This window comes from Phyllobates terribilis, unplaced genomic scaffold (genome assembly GCF_046119375.1).
Source record: "Phyllobates terribilis strain yellow unplaced genomic scaffold, ASM4611937v1 Scaffold_1__5_contigs__length_1240528914, whole genome shotgun sequence".
Lineage (NCBI taxonomy): Eukaryota > Metazoa > Chordata > Amphibia > Anura > Dendrobatidae > Phyllobates > Phyllobates terribilis.
Genome location: NW_027362761.1, coordinates 786503511 through 786521033, shown reverse-complemented (window position 1 = coordinate 786521033; position 17523 = coordinate 786503511).

Below are 17523 nucleotides of genomic sequence, written 5' to 3'. Positions count from 1 at the left end.
TAGCGGGGGCGAGATCCTCTTTACGGGCTTTGGAGCCGGGATCAGGGGTTCATCCAGGGGTCTCTCTCTCCGGAGTCGGGGATGGTGGAACTCCGGTGGCCATATAAATGGCTGCCCATCCGGGCACGTGTGCTAGCCGTACAGGTCCTCTCCCAGATGCGGCACTTTTGGTCTTATGGGCGCGGTGGTGGTGGCGCCCGGGTTGCCCGGGCCTTGCGGCCAGGCCTGGGGTATCTGGAAGGTAAAGGGCACCGTAAGGACGGCGGCGCCCTGGGCTACTTGGCCCTGCGACCAGGCCGGGGGCTCCGCGGAGGTAGGGGGCGCTGTTGGTATTGCGGCGCCCGGGGGTACTAGGCCTTGCGACCAGGCTGGTGGTACTTCCTGCTTGGTCACGCCCGGGGTCGAGGCGTGTGACGTCACAGGGGTCGCGGCTCCCGTTTGAGGCCTAGTCTGCGGCGGTGACGTTGCGGTTACGGGCACGGCAGGATAGACTTCGGGCTCTGCGACGGGGAGCTGGGGCAGGTTCGCGGTTTCCCGGTTTGGGGTATAGACGTCCCCTTTACCTGCCTCCACTCGTTCGGCTCCCTTCTCGGCGCCGTCTCCGGCCTTCAATCCTCCCGCGCCATCCTCAGAGGCGGTCTGTTTCCTCGTCTCGGGTGGCGTGCTCCGCTGACAGGTCTCGGTCTGCTGGGCCATCTCACGGCTCCACTCCGCCAACGTCTCTCGCTGCACCCGGGCCATCCTCCTTGCGAGGCCCTCCAGAGCGGTCTGTGCACACTCCCGGTCTCGGGGGAGCTGTGCTAGGACCTCCACTGGTCCTAGTGGGGTCGTTGTTTCCAGCAGGCTCCTGACCAACGGGTCGGTGCTGCTCTGCTCTCCTACAGTCGTCTCCAGCAGGCTCCTGGCCAGCGGGCCGGTGCTGCTCTGCTCTCCCTCCTCGGTTTCTAGCAGGCTCCTGGCCAACGGGCCGGTGCTGCTCTGCTTTCTTGCCATCGCCGGGTAAGCTCCTCCGAAACTCTTCTCCAGGCTTCTTGCCTCCGGGTGCGCTCGCTCTAGACTGCTCCAGGCGGCACCCATCTTTGTTCTCTCCTTTCGTCTCCTCCCCCTTCGAGGGCGGTCCCGGGGCCACTTGGTGACTGTCAGCTCCAGGGGCAGTTCTTTCACGCTGACAGACACCTCTAGCATCACAGTCTCTGTTGGTGGGGGCGGTTTCCACTTTTGGCGCCATTTTCGGTCCTGGCCCACGATGGGAGGTGGCCTCTTGCCACCCTCTGGCACGCCCATAATGGCGTCCGCTCCCCCAAGGCGGGAAATCTTCGGAAATGGCGGGAATCGTCTCCCAGTGGCGGGAGACTCTGCAGATGGCGGGAAAAAGCTGTTAATGGCGGACAACCGGCGGGAATCGACTGGTGATGGGGTCCGATGGCGGGGACCCTCCGGAACCGGCAGGAGACTTCTTTTTGAGGTAAACTCGTTCTTTTCTTCAGGCACGCAGTACCCGGGTGTTGCGGGCACGTAATCCTGCCGACTACGCCAAAGTTGACGCGCCCCCTGGGCCATATTCTTTTAGGGGGAATATCCGGAGCCGGATCAGATGGGGGTTGTAGTCTTCCGAGTGGCTGTGACCCGGTCCGTGCCCAGGGTGTCAAACTCAGTTGTATGTGGCAGTCCTACAGATGTTATTAAGTTCTTTATTGTCGACTACGCCACCCGTTGTATTGCGGTCACTATGGCCGCCGCTGCAGCAGGGTCCGCTGAGGCTGATGGTGTAGGTGCAGCTTTTGGTGGTATAACCCCCAACGGGTGGGGTATAGCCTCAGGGGGTCAGGTGCAGAGGATGGGGGTTGTGGTGGTGCAGCATAGATGTTAAAGGAAGACAGAGTCGGGTTGTGCAGTTTAGGGTATTTACTCACTGCTGATGTTCCGGTCACTCCAGCTTCAAGTGACCACCCGAGCCGTGCTGCGTCCACCAGGTCCTGGATCCAGCCAACCCCCAAACAAGTCCGGAGCGTGACCCTGAGCTCTCCTTCTGTCCTTTCCTCTGGCCGTCCCCACTGGTGATCCACCCAGGTCCAGCTCCCTCGGGCCTTCTGTTGGGACACCCTTGGCCTTGGGTTCCCTGACCCTCCACGTGGTATGCCTTCGGGGTGGATGTGGTGGGTGGCCGTGGCAGACGCTGCCCACGGCCTCCGGTCTCTGGCTGGGGTGTGCTTTTGCCCCCACCAGCTTGGGATCCGGTACCCTTTTGCCAACTCTTCACCCGCTGATGGACTTTGGGTTCTCAGAGTTCCTTTCTTTGTTTCCTCTGGGTCTTTCCTTCTCTGCTCCACTCTCTCTCTCTGGGGCTAGGGCTGCTCTGCTCCTCTTCCTCTGACTTCTCTGCAAAGACTCACAGACTGACCCTGTTCTTTGATGGTGCCCACCTTATATACACCCTCTATGTGTGAGCTCAGGTGACCAGCACCCAATGAGCTCCTATCTTTACCCAGGCTGCTCCCCCTATCTGCCCCTACACTACTTGGGATGTTCCACCCCCCTCCCACTCCAGCCAGGAACAGACTCGGTCGTACCTGCACATTTCTAAGTGGGAGTACCGTCGGTCTGCTCCTCGGAAATGGGATGTGTGTAGTGCATGCAGCCTACCGAGCTCAGATCCACACTCCATCCTTACCCGGGAGTGGAATATCACACCTCTGGGTTGAGGTGCAATGCCCCTGTAGCAGCCGAATCCTCAGGGTGCTACACATTAAATATCTGAATATTCTTTTATTAGGCGATGAATAAGCGTTACTTTGTAAGACTGGAGAGGTCATTAAATAAAGTGAAGGCAGAATATTACACACAGGGAACAGCGAAAGGACAATAAACGTCGAGTTTTTTTCCAAAATAGCTAAAAAAGTACATTTTAGCACCGCAAGACAACAAATGTCTAGAAATATGAAGAGTTTTGTTAGCTGCCAATGTTCGGCTCCCTACTGCTTCTCGTTTCACAATACATTTATGTTTCAAGCAAATGTTTCAAGAACACAGCACATTTCATCAACCTCTTGGAATTTTGCTACATTTAAATAAATCAGATCAAAACAATTAAACACTGAAGCTGTTCTGCTAGTTTTTAAATACAGAATTTGGCTCTAAAATATTTCATTTATGCAAAGCAAAGTAAGTCCTATAATTAAATCAATACTTTATAACCTATGATATCATTCAAAACAGGCTATTTATCTACATTTATCGGCAACGGGCAAAGGAAAGACATTTACCTAAAGCCAAAAAACCTTGTAAATCAAACCATAAATCTGTGAATATACCCTTAGTATACAAGTGAAATGACTGAAGCTCATGACTACAGCATTGCCAGACGCAACAAATGTAAATTCATAGCATGGTTCTGTAAGTGTTACATATTACAGCAGCTTTATGGTTACAGTAAATAAAGCTCATTCATTGTATAACAAAACGTTTTACAGGAATTTCATTTAATATGCTTTTTTTGTAGCAATCCCTCAAGATTGCCAGGATCTCTGCAGTCAGATCTGGTAAAGGAACCTGTAAAGGTGTTGTTCGAAATACATTTTTATATGGGCATAGGCTTGCAAACGTGGAAAATAACAAAAAAAAAATACTCACCCTCCGCAGGTCCAGTGCCTCCTCTCTGCAGCTGCTCTGGTCTTTGTTGACAGGCTCCAATGGTGACGGCATGACTAATAGCGCATGTGACCACTGCGGCCAATCGCTTAGCTAAGTGGTGATGCCAAAGTAACCAGTGATTACCTGCAGCGGTTAATTCGTCATCGTTGCATCACTGCAATAGTAGAGAGATAGCATTGAACCATAGGAAGGTAAGCCTTAGGCCACGTTCACACGATCAGTACTTGGTGAGTTTTTTACCTCAGTATTTGTAACCAAAACCAGGAGTGGAACAATCAGAGGAAAAGTATAATAGAAACACGTCACCACTTCTGTATTATCACCCACTCCTGGTTTTGGCTTACACATACTGATGTGAAATACTGATCAAATACTGAACCGGTGAACGTGGCCTAAGTGTGTCTATTTTCTATGCCTGCAAACGTATGCATAAGTAAGAATTTATCCCAGACAACCCCTTTAATTTCTGCACTTCACAGGATAAACTCTGTCCTAGTCATGTGATTACACAGTTGCATTGTTCGATAGAGTTAGGGTAAATTCATACATTGCAGAAATATATGTGAATCTTCTGGAAAATCCAGCAATTTTTTTCGTGGATTGTGTTGTGGAATCATGACAAATTTGAAGTTGTGAAATCTGCAGTAAAAGTCACGGATCTGCCGCAGCTTTTACCTGAGCAAATCTGCAGACACATCTGAATTCATTATCTCATGAGCAGGATGCATTTTTATCTTCTGAACGTAAGTGAAGCGCCCCGAGGGCCGTGGGGTACTCAGTGCCGGGCCTGTAGATGCTGGGGGAGGGATATGTCACAGTGGCGGCGGCCCGGGGGGATTGAATAAATTTATATGGGATTTGTAATTCTTAGAAAGTGTTCGTGACGCCACCTGTGGTTTCTGGTAATAGATACCAGCTCTGCTTCAGACCTCTGGGGCGGTTGTTAGGGCAGCTGGGTTGGAACGGCTCCCCACAGGTGGAACGGGCCCCAGGGCAGTGTAGGTGCAGATGATGGTGATGCTGGGGCTTGTGGTGCAGGAGAGATGGCGCAGCGGAAATAACTGACGGAGGCAGTGGAGTGCAGTCATCCGAGTTTACTCACAGTTCTGTTCAGGTTCCTCAGGTACACTGTACAGGTGTTAGCCTCCCGCGTCGCACTGCGTCTACCAGATAAGGGGTCCAGCACTTTCTCAAGTATATCAAGAGCGCTTGACAGAACTCCGCTTTCTTTATATTCCTTACTAGACTGACTTCTCGCGCTGGGTCTTCTCCCTCCTGCCCTGCGCTTCCCCACACACAGTCCCGATCGGGTGCTCTGAAGTCCCTCTGGGCAACCTGGAGTTCCCGGACCTACTTGATGCCCTTCACGGTGACTAGGGTGAGACTGTGGCAACTGCACCATGAAAGTGCAGAAGCCTCCGGTTTTCAAGCCGAGACCTGGAGTAACACGGCTGGTCCAGGGACCGGTTCCCTTCTTGCGGCCTGATCCCTCTGACACTTGGCAGATTCGGGCATACGGGTGCCGTCCTGCACTCACCGTACCCCCTGGGATCCCTTCTGTCAACGGAGCCTTCCTCCTCTGCTCCCCTCCTGGGCCTCTCTTACTAGGCCCCACTTATGGAGCAGAGCTCCTAAAGAGACTCTGCTCCCCTCCTCTCCTTGCTACTCACTTTACCCTCTGCACAGTACTGCACCGCCACCCTAAGATGGCTTCCCTTTATATATACCTCCTACAAAAGTGCTCCCCTGTTCTGCGTCCTCCGCCCACACCCACTACTGGTTCCCCCTCTCTTTGGTTCTCCCCACTCCATCCAGTGACAGGGCTCAGCAGGAACACAGTGCATCTTGCCCTTCCAGCCGGCCTGGAGCAGTGTAGTGTTGAATGCGGGTGTTGGGGTCTTACCTGAGAGAAGGAGACACCACACCTCTGGGTGAGGTGCAGTACCTCTGTGGCGACTGAACCCTCTGGGGCGCCACATAAGCATTGAAAGTTTCCATTTACTAATTAATAGCAAGCCGAGATCTTGAAAACAGTGAGGAATACACATATTATTAAACTTAAAGGAAATCTGTTACAGGTTTTTGCCAACTAATCTGATAGCAGCATAATGTAGAGACAGAGACTCTGATTCCAGTGATATATCACTTACTGGGCTGCTTGCTGTATTTTTCATGAAATCACTGTTTTATCAGCAGATAATCACTAGATGACTAGTAATTCTGCTGCCAGGTAGTCCTCCATATTTATGAGCTATGTAAGACCCCACTCCCAGCACTGATTGGCAGCTATCTTACAATGCATAGTGTGTGGGCGGGGTTATACCAAGCTCAGCATTCTGAAAACTGGTAGATCTGCAGCAGATAAATCACTTACTTTATCAAAACTGCAGCAAGTAGTCTCTTGCCCTACATCATACTGCCTTCAGATGCAGGAACAAACATTTGGTGTCAGATTCTATCTATATAGAATCTCTATGTGATAGCCAATCATATAAATTGTTAAACTATAAATCATCAGGATAGATCAGTTTCTAGATCAAATATGCCATCATTGATTGATTAGTTATCCTTTTATGCTGAAATTAGATTACCACTGTCAATATACGTCAGAATATGCCCAGTGTCAAATTATATAATGGCTTGTCAATCTGCCCATCTAAGCATGCCATGGTATACTTTTTTAATCCTGGTTGTAAAAACTGGCACTGGATATTGGGGAGAATGGCAAAAGTAATCCCCTATAAACTGTGACCCCCCTGGTTGGTGTTTAGGAGGCATCAGATTCCTTTTGGTCACCAAACTACACTTCATTAATAAGAGTGACCTGTCAGTCGGTGACAGGAGGCCATATATAGAAACTTGGCACTCAAATGTGATAAATAAGGGTGCAATTTTATTTGTAGCGATATCCAGAAAAAAAGAAGACATGTCAGTCTACAACTTGACCTTCATCAGTCTCCTTCTGGATAGGAGAGTGGCTGCATGTGCAGTACAGGGCAGGGTGCACTTCTCCTGCATAGTGGTGCTTACTGCATAGCTCTACCCTGCACTGGGCATGCAGCCACTCTCCAATCCAGCTGTAGACTGATGAAGGTGGAGTTGTAGACTGAAACATCTTCTTTTTTTCCGGATATCACTACAAATAAAATTGATATCAGTTTGATATCAGTTTTTGAGTGCCAAGTTTCTATGTAGTACCTAACGGGATAGGATCCTACTTGTGTACCACCCTACCGGAAGTGCCGGGTTTACCTTTCTACTGGCCAGCGGAAGGAGGAGAAAGAGAGGGGTTGGTGAGCAGTAAGTGCAGGCCAAGCCCTCTACTTTTGTGAACTCATTGGTATGAACATTCGCCTATTGATTTATAGAAAACAGAGAAACAGACTTATGATACGAACGTCATCAACATTTTAGAAGCTTTACATGGATGATGTTAGTTTAGGTTTAGGGTCAAAAACCCTGCTGACAGGTTCCCTTTAAGCTTAACAGTCATTTTTTTGTAGCATTAAAAGTGAAGTCTTTATACACATAGTCTTATACTTTTATATACCCTATTGACAAAATATGAATTTCACCCACTGAAATATTACTGCTGTATGCTCCTACTATTCTTGCGTTCTGGTTAGATGTTTTATTCGTAATTGCTCAGACAAATGATCTCCTTCTCTAGCACCCATCTGCTGAAGATTAATTATGTTTAATTAAATATGACTGATATTCAATAAAGCTGGACATAATTGGGAATGTTTGTGCATGTGCATTGGACGTCTGCCCACAAAACTCAATAATATTGAAGTAGGCAGTACCAATGATTAGTGCATAAATCCTGATAATTTACTTTTAACCAGCTCTGATCTCAAAGCATTAAGATCATCATCAAGTAAACTAAGGAGGAATATTTTGATACTGCCAAGGACACTAATATATTATAAGGGGGTGATCATATTGGCAGCACATGCATCCTGCATTATTTATGATGTTCCAAAACGCCTTCCACATTGTGACTGGACAATACCCATAAATGCTTTTTTACCTTAATTATAGGAAAATTCTAGTGGTTAGATAATTTGACAGTAATGTTATGACATAAATAATTAGAGGAGTTTGTAAAATGTATAGTTAGTGTATATGAACATTTATAATGTATTATTTAAGTCTATGAGGCTTCATTTCCAAATGCAAGCGTCACTGCCCCTAAGCGTAAACTAATATCCACTATACATACTGGTCCTTTTTAGTAGCAGCACATATAACCAAACAAGGTCTTAATTACAAAGTGATATATTACATTACTTGCTGAAAGTGGGATGTTATATTATATTGCCTTGCACAATTTGATAAAAATCATTCCAGCATGGCATGCCTTATTAAGTGCATTCACCAAGCTGCTCTGATTAGCAGAGCGTTCCAATGTTCAGCCCTACTAACCTCAGGGACATGCTTTGTCATGCTCGAAAAAAACTTTCTTCAGACATTACCAGTGTCTCGTTAATACTCTGTCAAAAGACTATGAATACAAGAACACCCGCTTTATCTGTCACATTGCATAATGATGAATAGATTCTATGTTTATTTGCTGTGTTAACAATTTTCACAAGGGTTGAATATACAGCAACTCCTCTGAAACCATATTCTGCTAGTTTCTATATAGAAATGTGAAGCTCTAACATTTTTGCAGTGTGCTAAGTCCAGACATTGTATATGTTGTCTCGTGTTAAGAGATCATTAGAAAATTGCATAATATTTAAACCAGGCTTTTATCATGTTATCAATCATAATTTTTTACAATGTTTTTTTTTACATGATTATCCATATAGTTTTGAAAAAATAACAAGCACATTGGCACACATTATTATTATTACTTATTATTATAATGCCATTTATTCCATGGCGCTTTACATGTGAAAGTGGTATACATAATTAAAACAAGTACAATAATTTTGAACAATACAAGTCACCCACTGGTACAGGAGGAGACAGGACACAGCCCGTGAGGTCTCACATTCTACATTTTGGGATTTCAATCAGAGCTGATAGATATCCTGCAAGCCGCATATGATAATGGAACAATTCCAAAAAGATTCTTGGACCATGTCATAAAACTAAAGCCACGTATGCCAACCTTATATCTTATTCCTAAAATCCATAAAAATCTGTTAGATCCCCCTGGTAGACCAATCATCTCAGGAAATGGGGGGTTGTGTGAAACAATCTGCCTATTAATTGACCATTATTTGAAACCTATTGTGGCCACACTCCCCTCTTATATCCAGGATACGTCGGCGGCATTGAGATGTCTGGATCAGCTCCATCTAGATTCCAACATGATTTTGGTCACTGCCGATGTTGAAGCATTATATACTTCCATTGAGCACGAGCATGGTTTGAGGGCTACTGAATGGTTTCTTAAAAACAGTAATTTAGATCAGGACCTCATTGAATTATTGGTCAGACTCTTGGAATTTGTCCTGTCCCACAATTGCTTCCTATTTAAAGATCAAGTATTCCTACAAACACAAGGAACTGCGATGGGTGCAGCTTGTGCCCCATCTTATGCAAATTTATTTTTGGGGGCATGGGAGAGGGACATTTTCCAATGCTTTCCAATTAAGGGTATAGAAAGGATCCATAATTGGATCAGGTACATCGATGACATTCTCTTTGTATGGGAAGGCTCCGAGGTCGACCTTCATGAATTCATGCGTAATATCAATAATAATAATTTGAATATCAAATTGACCTATCAATCTGGACGCAAAGTTGATTTCCTTGACATCAATATTGAAGTTGCATCGGATGGAATAATTAAAACCGATATATTCCGCAAACCAACAGCCACAAACTCTATCTTGAGAGCAGACTCCTCACATTTACCTTCAACCATACGTGGTATACCAGTGGGACAGTATTTACGAGCTAGGAGGATTTGTTCAACGGAGGAAGCTTTTGAAAAACAAGCCACGGATCTGTACAGTCGCTTCAGAGAACGCGGCTATGGACACAGGCAAATCAGGCGGGGATATAAGAGAGCTAAAGCTCTAAGTAGGGATCAGGCACTTTACCCTAATAAAAAGCGTGAGCATAATCATGACTACAATCAAATAAGACTAATCACCCCATATAACAGTCAGTGGGATAAATTTAAGCAAATTATTTACAAACATTGGGATATTCTCAAAACTGATGTCATTTGGGGAAAAACCCTACCACTAAAACCATGCATCACAGCTAAAAGATCCAAAAACTTGAAAGACTTTTTGGTAAGAAGCCAATACATACCAGCAAAAAACAAGACCGCATCCTTTCGGGACCAAATAAAAGGTTTTTGCCCTTGTGGACAGTGTAAGGCTTGTACCAATATGATAAAAAGCAAAGTATTCCATAATGCCGCAAAAGACCGTCAATTTTCTATAAGGCAATTTCTCACCTGTTCCACCAAAGGAGTAGTCTATGTGGCTGAATGCCCATGTGATAAGATTTACGTGGGCATGACCACTAGAGAGCTCCGAGTTAGAGTGCGAGAACACGTGCGAGATATTGAAAAATCAAAAAATGCCGTGGACACTGAACATTTGAAGACTCTTCCACGGCATTTTAAACAATTTCATGACTCTGATGCTACGGTCTTGAAGATTAAGGCCATTGACAAAGTATCACTGGGTATTAGAGGTGGGGATTTGTTCAAAACATTAGCGCAGGTAGAAAGTCGGTGGATTTACCGATTAAATTCAATCGTTCCATACGGATTGAATGAAAATTTTGGGTTTAGTTCTTTTTTGTGATTCCGGTTCTGATTTATCATTCTGAGTTGCTTTTTAATGGGTTTTTTTCTATGTGTTTTTTATGTGTTTTTAATACGAGTTTCATTATACACAGATGCAGATATTCATATACATAGTTGGTGTGGAGTCCACCATGTATCGTGATGTTGCTGATACCAGCGAGGTTCCAGTTGATTTTCTACCTTGAGGAATGATACATAAGATTTACAAAACTTGGAGCACCCACTTCCGATATAACTTTATATTGAAGACATGATTACCTGGATCCGAACATGTAATTCGCCAATATGAACATTGGGATTTCTGTAATGGTAGATTTGTGTATTTACTAAGTTATTATATGCATGTCATGTTTATTTCACAACTTTGTAATGCGTTTTTAGTCATCACATGCACGTTATGATTATTTTAGAATGCTCATGTGCTGTAGACTAATACATGAACGGTAGGATCACGTCACAAGTTTCGTGTGTTATTACCGTCATTTTATTTACATACGACTTGTTTACGTATTACCATTCCATCATTTTATACTTAATTTATGCACCTGCACATTTTTTATCACTCACACGTACAAGCTACAATACAAAAATTATTTTATTTTATTTTTATTTTTTTTTTATTTTTTTTATTCAATACACCTTCACCATTCACATACACACATGCACCTGCACATTTTTCACCACTCACATATACAAGCAACAATACAGAATTTTTTCATGCACCATACACTTTCACTATTGACACACACACACATTAACATGGATTTCCCATTAACAAATTGATCACTTCACATTCTCACGTGTAGTATTAGTCATTGTATTTTCATAAACAGTTTATTTACGTGATTGTTTTTCTATCTATTTATATTAGCAGACGCACCACATACCCTCACCATTCACACACACATGCAGTATCATTCACTTGTCATCACGTTTTGTGTTTTTTTCAGGTGTTTTTTTTTTTTTTAAGCCTTTTAGCACATATACAACACACAATTCACACAACTTCACATTTAATTTGGATATAAAACCGTCAATTTTGGGATACACTTTTCTTCTAGTATATATTTTTTCAATGCACGTAAACATAATATTAAGAGGAATATACACAGGAAGGACACTTCCTAGTTGTAAGCAGAATGTATAATGAGGACATAAAAACTGTTAATTATTTGATACATCTTTCATTTAGCAAACATTATACTAAGAGGATCACGTGCAGGAGGAGTGCGTCTAGGCTGTAAGCATAATATATAATCTATATGCCTCATATATTAGATAAACATCTAATTTCCACAATATCATAACAACATATATTTTTTTATATACTTGTCATTCCTGGATCTGCACATATGCGTATGATTGCGGCTCCCTGGATACCCCCTGATCCGGCCACTCTGCCCGTGACCTGTACGCATGCGTTGGACTGCGGCTCCTTGGATACTTCCTGACTCGGCCACTGTGCTCGCGAGCGCACCAGTGCCGCTTGGCAACTTGTGGCTTGCGTTCCACCGGCCGAAAACGGAAGTTCCGCTCTAAAGGGGGTGACAGTCTGCGCATGCGTCATCTAAGGTCTAAGGTAACCGGAAACGGCAACACGCTCATCCATGAGGGACACCCGCCCATATATATACCACCACGCGACATATCAACTCTAGCTCCCTGAGGAAAGATATTTGAAACGTACGTCGGGGCGACAGACGGGCTCTAGCGTCAATATACAGATTCAGGTAATTACATTTAGTATTTCCCTGTTGGCGTGACCTAATTAGGTTTTTCCACTGTTGTCTATGTTTTGATGCTTATGGGCTTTTTCCTGCATCTTTTTGCACAATATTTTATAACATTCCTTCCACTAGCGACCATGGCTTTACAAAGATAGATAATTTTATTGGCACTACTATGTTTAATTTCATTTATATCTTTGAATAAACAATACGGTCGCATTTGTGAGTAGTATACTGCAAATTTGCAACTCCATAGCAACAGTGGTTGTGTATATATATATAAGCCCGTTCTTATATGTGAAGCACTGTGATTTGTTTTACCATGTTTTAATGCTGTCTTAATAAAATATTGATTTTTTAAGGTTTAAATACTCGTTTTCTTTTCTCGAGGGACTTGTGTCCCATTTGAGAAGAGTAGGTGTGTTAAAGTGATGGGTGAGGATACAGTAAGTGAGGGCAGATGTAGGCTTGTTGGAAAAGGTAGGTCTTTGGGTTCCTTTTGAAGGTTTCCATGGTAGGCGAGAGTCTGATAATATGTTGGGGTAAAGAGTTCCAGAGTAGCGGGGATGCACGGGAAAAATCCTGTATGCGATTGTGGGAAGAGGAGATAAGAGGGAAGTAGAGAAGGAGATCTTGTGAGGATCGGAGCTTGCGTGCAGGTAAGTACTGGGAGACTAGGTCACAGATGTATGGAGGAAGCAAGTTGTGGATGGCTTTGTATGCCATGGTTAGGGTTTTAAACTGCCGTCTCTGGGCAATGGGGAACCAGTGAAGGGAATGACAGAGAGGAGAGGCTTGGGAATATTGGGAAACAGGTGGATTAGTCGGGCAGTAGAGTTTAGGATATATTGGAGCGGCTCGAGAGTGTTAGAAGGGAGGCCACAAAGCAGAAGGTTGTAGTAATCGAGGCGCGAGATGATGAGGGCTTGCATTAGTGTTTTTGCAGTTTCTTGATTAGGGAATGTACGGATATGGGAAATATTTTTGGGTTAGCAGCAAGTCGAAAGGGTTTGGATATGTGGTTTGAAGGAGAGTTAAGGGTTACCCCGAGGCAGCAAGCTTGTGGACTGGGGAGAGTGAGCAGCCATTGACTTTGATGGATAGGTCTGTTGGGGGGGTTTGAGCAAGACAGGGGAAAGATGCCAAATGTGGTTTTGTCCATGTTAAGTTTTAGAAATCAAACAGAGAATAAGGGTGAAATAGCAAACAGACATTGTTGGATTCTGGTTAGTAATGAGGTGATATCAGGGTCTGAAAGGTAGATCTAGATCTGTGTGTCATCAGCATAGAGATGATACTGAAAGCCACGGGACTCTATGAGTTATGACAGGCCGAAGATGTAGATGGAGAAGAACAGGGGTCCTAGAACTGAACCATGGGGGACACCGACAGCTAGAGGACAAGATGAGGAGGTGGTGTGTGAGTAGGCGATGCTGAATGTCCGGTTAGGTATGAAGAGATCTAAGATAGGGCCAAGTCTGTGATGCCAAGAGATGAGTGAATCTGTAGTAAGAGGGAATGGTCCACTGTGTCGAAGGCAGATGCAGGTCCAGGAGGAAGAGGACAGAGTAGTGTTGCTTGGATTTGGCAGTTAGTAGGTTCTTGGAGACTTTAGTCAGGGCAGTTTCAGTGGAATGATGTGGTCTGAAGCCAGATTGTAAGTGGGCAAAGAGGGAGCAGGAGAAGAGGTGGGAGGACAGTTCAAGATGGACGTGTTGTGCCAGTAGTTTTGAAGCATAGGGGAAAAGTGATAAGGGGCGATAGCTAGACACAGAGGATAATCTCTTTGAGGATGTAAAGTGGGGGTCCTGGCTGGGTGCGTGAATTTGTGCTGTGAAGGCACTACACCCGTGCAGGCCGCATATAACTGATGTAGCTGGTTTGCCAGAACCAGAAGTTTTACAGTTCAGTGAGGGAGACCATCATTCGAAAATAAACTTTTTATTGAATGAGATCTTGGTAGGTAATATATACAAAAGATAGCGGGTACAGAGTCTTATGAACATTTCCTTCACATCTTGGAGCATTTTTCACACAGTGTCAAATCCTTCTTTTCTCTATTGTTCTGTATCTTCACCTTTCCCCTTTTACTCTTTCTACTGGTCCTCTGTTTCAACTGTTTCTCACTACTTCACCACAACCCAGCTTTAACACTACATTCCTGCTTAGCAAGAATCATTTAATGTTCCATGGTTCTATGTCTTCTTTTCTCTTTTTAGTGCCAGTATGGCCGGTAATGCTGGCGCATTGGAATTCTCGCCCCTTTACTTGTCTCAAGTATTCAGTTCTGTTAAGGCCCTTTATCTTCAAGAGTTATAATAATTTATTCCTCCCACTTCTCATCTAACTCTCTCTTCAACAACCAAGAATCTGGCTTCTGCCCCCACCATTCCACCGAAACTGCCCTTACCAAAATTACTAATGACTTACAGCCAAAGCTAACAGACAATTCTCTGTACTCCTTCTTGACCTGTCCTCTGCCTTCGACACAGTTGACCACTGCCTCCTATTACAGATCCTCTCTTCCTTTGGTGTCAAAGCCCTTGCCCTATCTTGGATCTCCTCATACCTCTCTAATCACACATTTAGCGTCTCCCACTCCCACACTACCTCCTCATCCCGCCCCTTCTCTGTTGGAGTCCCTCAAGGCTCAGTCCTAGGACCCCTATTCTTCTCCATCTATACCCTTGGCCTGGGACAGCTCATAAAATCCCATGGATTCCAGTACCATCTGTACACTGATGACATCCAGATCTACCTCTCTGGCCCAGATGTTACCTCTCTGCTATCCAGAATCCCAGCATGTCTATCAGCCATATCCTCCTTCTTCTCCTCTCGCTTCCTCAAACTCAATGTGGACAAAACTGAACTCATCATCTTTCCCCAACTCTCACATATCTTCCCCACCTGATCTTTCTATCACAATAAATGACATCACACTTTCCCCTATACCCACTGTACGCTGCCTCGGAGTAACCCTTGACTCTGTACTGTTATTCAAACCCTATATCCAACCTCTCGCCACCTCTTGTCGCCTCCATCTCAAAAATATTTCCAGAATACGTCCTTTCCTCAACCCTCAATCTACTAAACTGCTTGTGCATGCCCTCATCATCTCCCGCCTCGACTACTGCAACATCCTCCTCTTTCGCCTGCCTGCTAACACTCTCACACCCCTCCAGTCCATCCTCAACTCTGCTGTGCGACTGGTTCATCTCTCGCCTCTCTACTCCTCGGATACCCCCTTTTGCAAATCTCTTCACTGGCTCCCAATTGCCCAGCGTATCAAGATTAAACTACTAACACTGACCTATAAAGCCATCCATAACCTTTCTCCTCCATACGTCTCTGAACTAATCTCCCAATATATTCCCTTACGTAATCTTTGGTCCTCCCAAGACCTCCTTCTCTCCTCCACACTCATTCATTCCTCACCCAATCGCCTCCAAGATTTCTCCCAAATATCTCCCATCCTATGGAATTCTGTGCCTCAACACATCTGATTAGCCTCCACATTTGGATCCTTCAGACAAAACTTGAAAACCCCTCTCTTCTAACAAGCTTACAGCCTTCCATGACCTTGCTTGCTGCCACCTCAACAACACCGGAGCTACTGCAACACCCCTAACCTACTGTCTCCTTCCCCCTTCCTGTAGAATGTAAGCCTGCAAGGGCAGGGTCCTCTTCCCTCTGTACCAGTTTGTTAGTTTGTTTACTGTAAGTGATATCTGTATTTGGTATATAACCCTTTCTTATGTACAGCGCCATGGAATCAATGGCGCTATATAAATAAATAATAATAATAATAATAAACGCTGGGCCTTGTGGCTAGGCATCCTCTTCCAGGACCCATCTCCAAAAGGTCACTCTGTCTCTTAGTCAGTTCTGTTTTGTATCTTGCTATCCCGTTACTTCGATCTCCTTTCACTTAGGGACACCCCAGAATGCGGCACTGCTCACATTGGACCTTAGGTCCACTTGCTATGCACTCCAGGCCCTTTCTGACTCTCTGACAGGAAATTGTCACTTTCCCTGCAACTCAACCCCTTCTACTTTGGGCTAGTCCCAAACATTAACCCTAACTGTCGCTATGGTCAAACTATACACATTATCAATATCACCAATACCTTAAACACACATTACAAGTCACACTATACATCGTATAACATTTTACAACCATAAACTTGTTTCTTCAAGAGTAGAGATGAGCGTTGTTCTACTCGAACTGTTCGCCAATCTCAAATTCGAGCTGTTTTGGGCGGTGTTCGAGCCGATCGGCGAACACGAACAATTTGAGAAAAATTCGGCTGTTCGAGGTTATGTTCGATAACTGTTCGTGCACCAAAATCATAACTGGATTTTTTCTCAGTAATGATGAAAATTAATGTTAATACGCAGTTTGAGTGTACAGCGGGGCGGGGGGAGGGGCAGGGGATGGATCTCTGCAGGAACAATGAAGATCTCCATTTTTTTTTCTCTTTCCCGCATTTGCAGTGGGGAGGTGCAATCTGTCAGCCTATCAGCAGTGCACACACGGAGCGAAGTGCTTTTTTTCACACAAGCAAGGGCATGTGTCATTGGCAGTGTATGTCACATGTCCTTGCCCTATAAGACCAAGCCATTTTCCCCGTCGCCACCATTTTCTCACTGCTGCAGCTGCGTGTTAGACGGCACCGCTGTTGCTGTGTGCGCTATACCTTGTTAATTTCAAGCCAATTTTCGCACAAATATACAGATAGCTTGGGAGTAGGGAATAGTTGTGATTGCAGTCCTTTTAAGGACTAGGTTACAGCATTTCCTACGACTTTTATCAGGCAGGTCTGTGCTCTTAAATAGATAGATTGTGGGAGTAAAGACTAATTGTAATTGGAGTCCTTTTCAGGACTAGGTTACATCAGTTCCTATCAGTTTTTGCCAGGCAGGTCTGTGCCAGTGCTGTGCAAGTTTTTTTCACAGCATTTGGCTGAATCTAGCAAAGCTAATCCTTTTTGGCCTATTGCAGAGTGTGTTAGTCAGTGGAGTAGCCTATCTGTGTTGCAAGATATACCACCTGTGTATAGAATACCAATTTTTTTACTGCACCTAGTGAAGTAAAATCTTTTGGGCATAGCATCATTCTATTAGTCCATCTATACTGACCTCCATCAGGTTGCAAACTGAATATAATTTTTTTCTGCATCTAGCTCTGAAAAAATATTTGGGCTTCTAGCAGTGTGTGGGACTTGGTCTATTAGTCCATCTATACTGACCTCCATCAGGTTGCAAATTAAAAATAATTTTTTTCTTCATTTAGCTCTGAAAAAATATTTGGGCTTCTAGCAGTGTGTGGGACTTGTTCTATTAGTCCTTCTATACTGACCT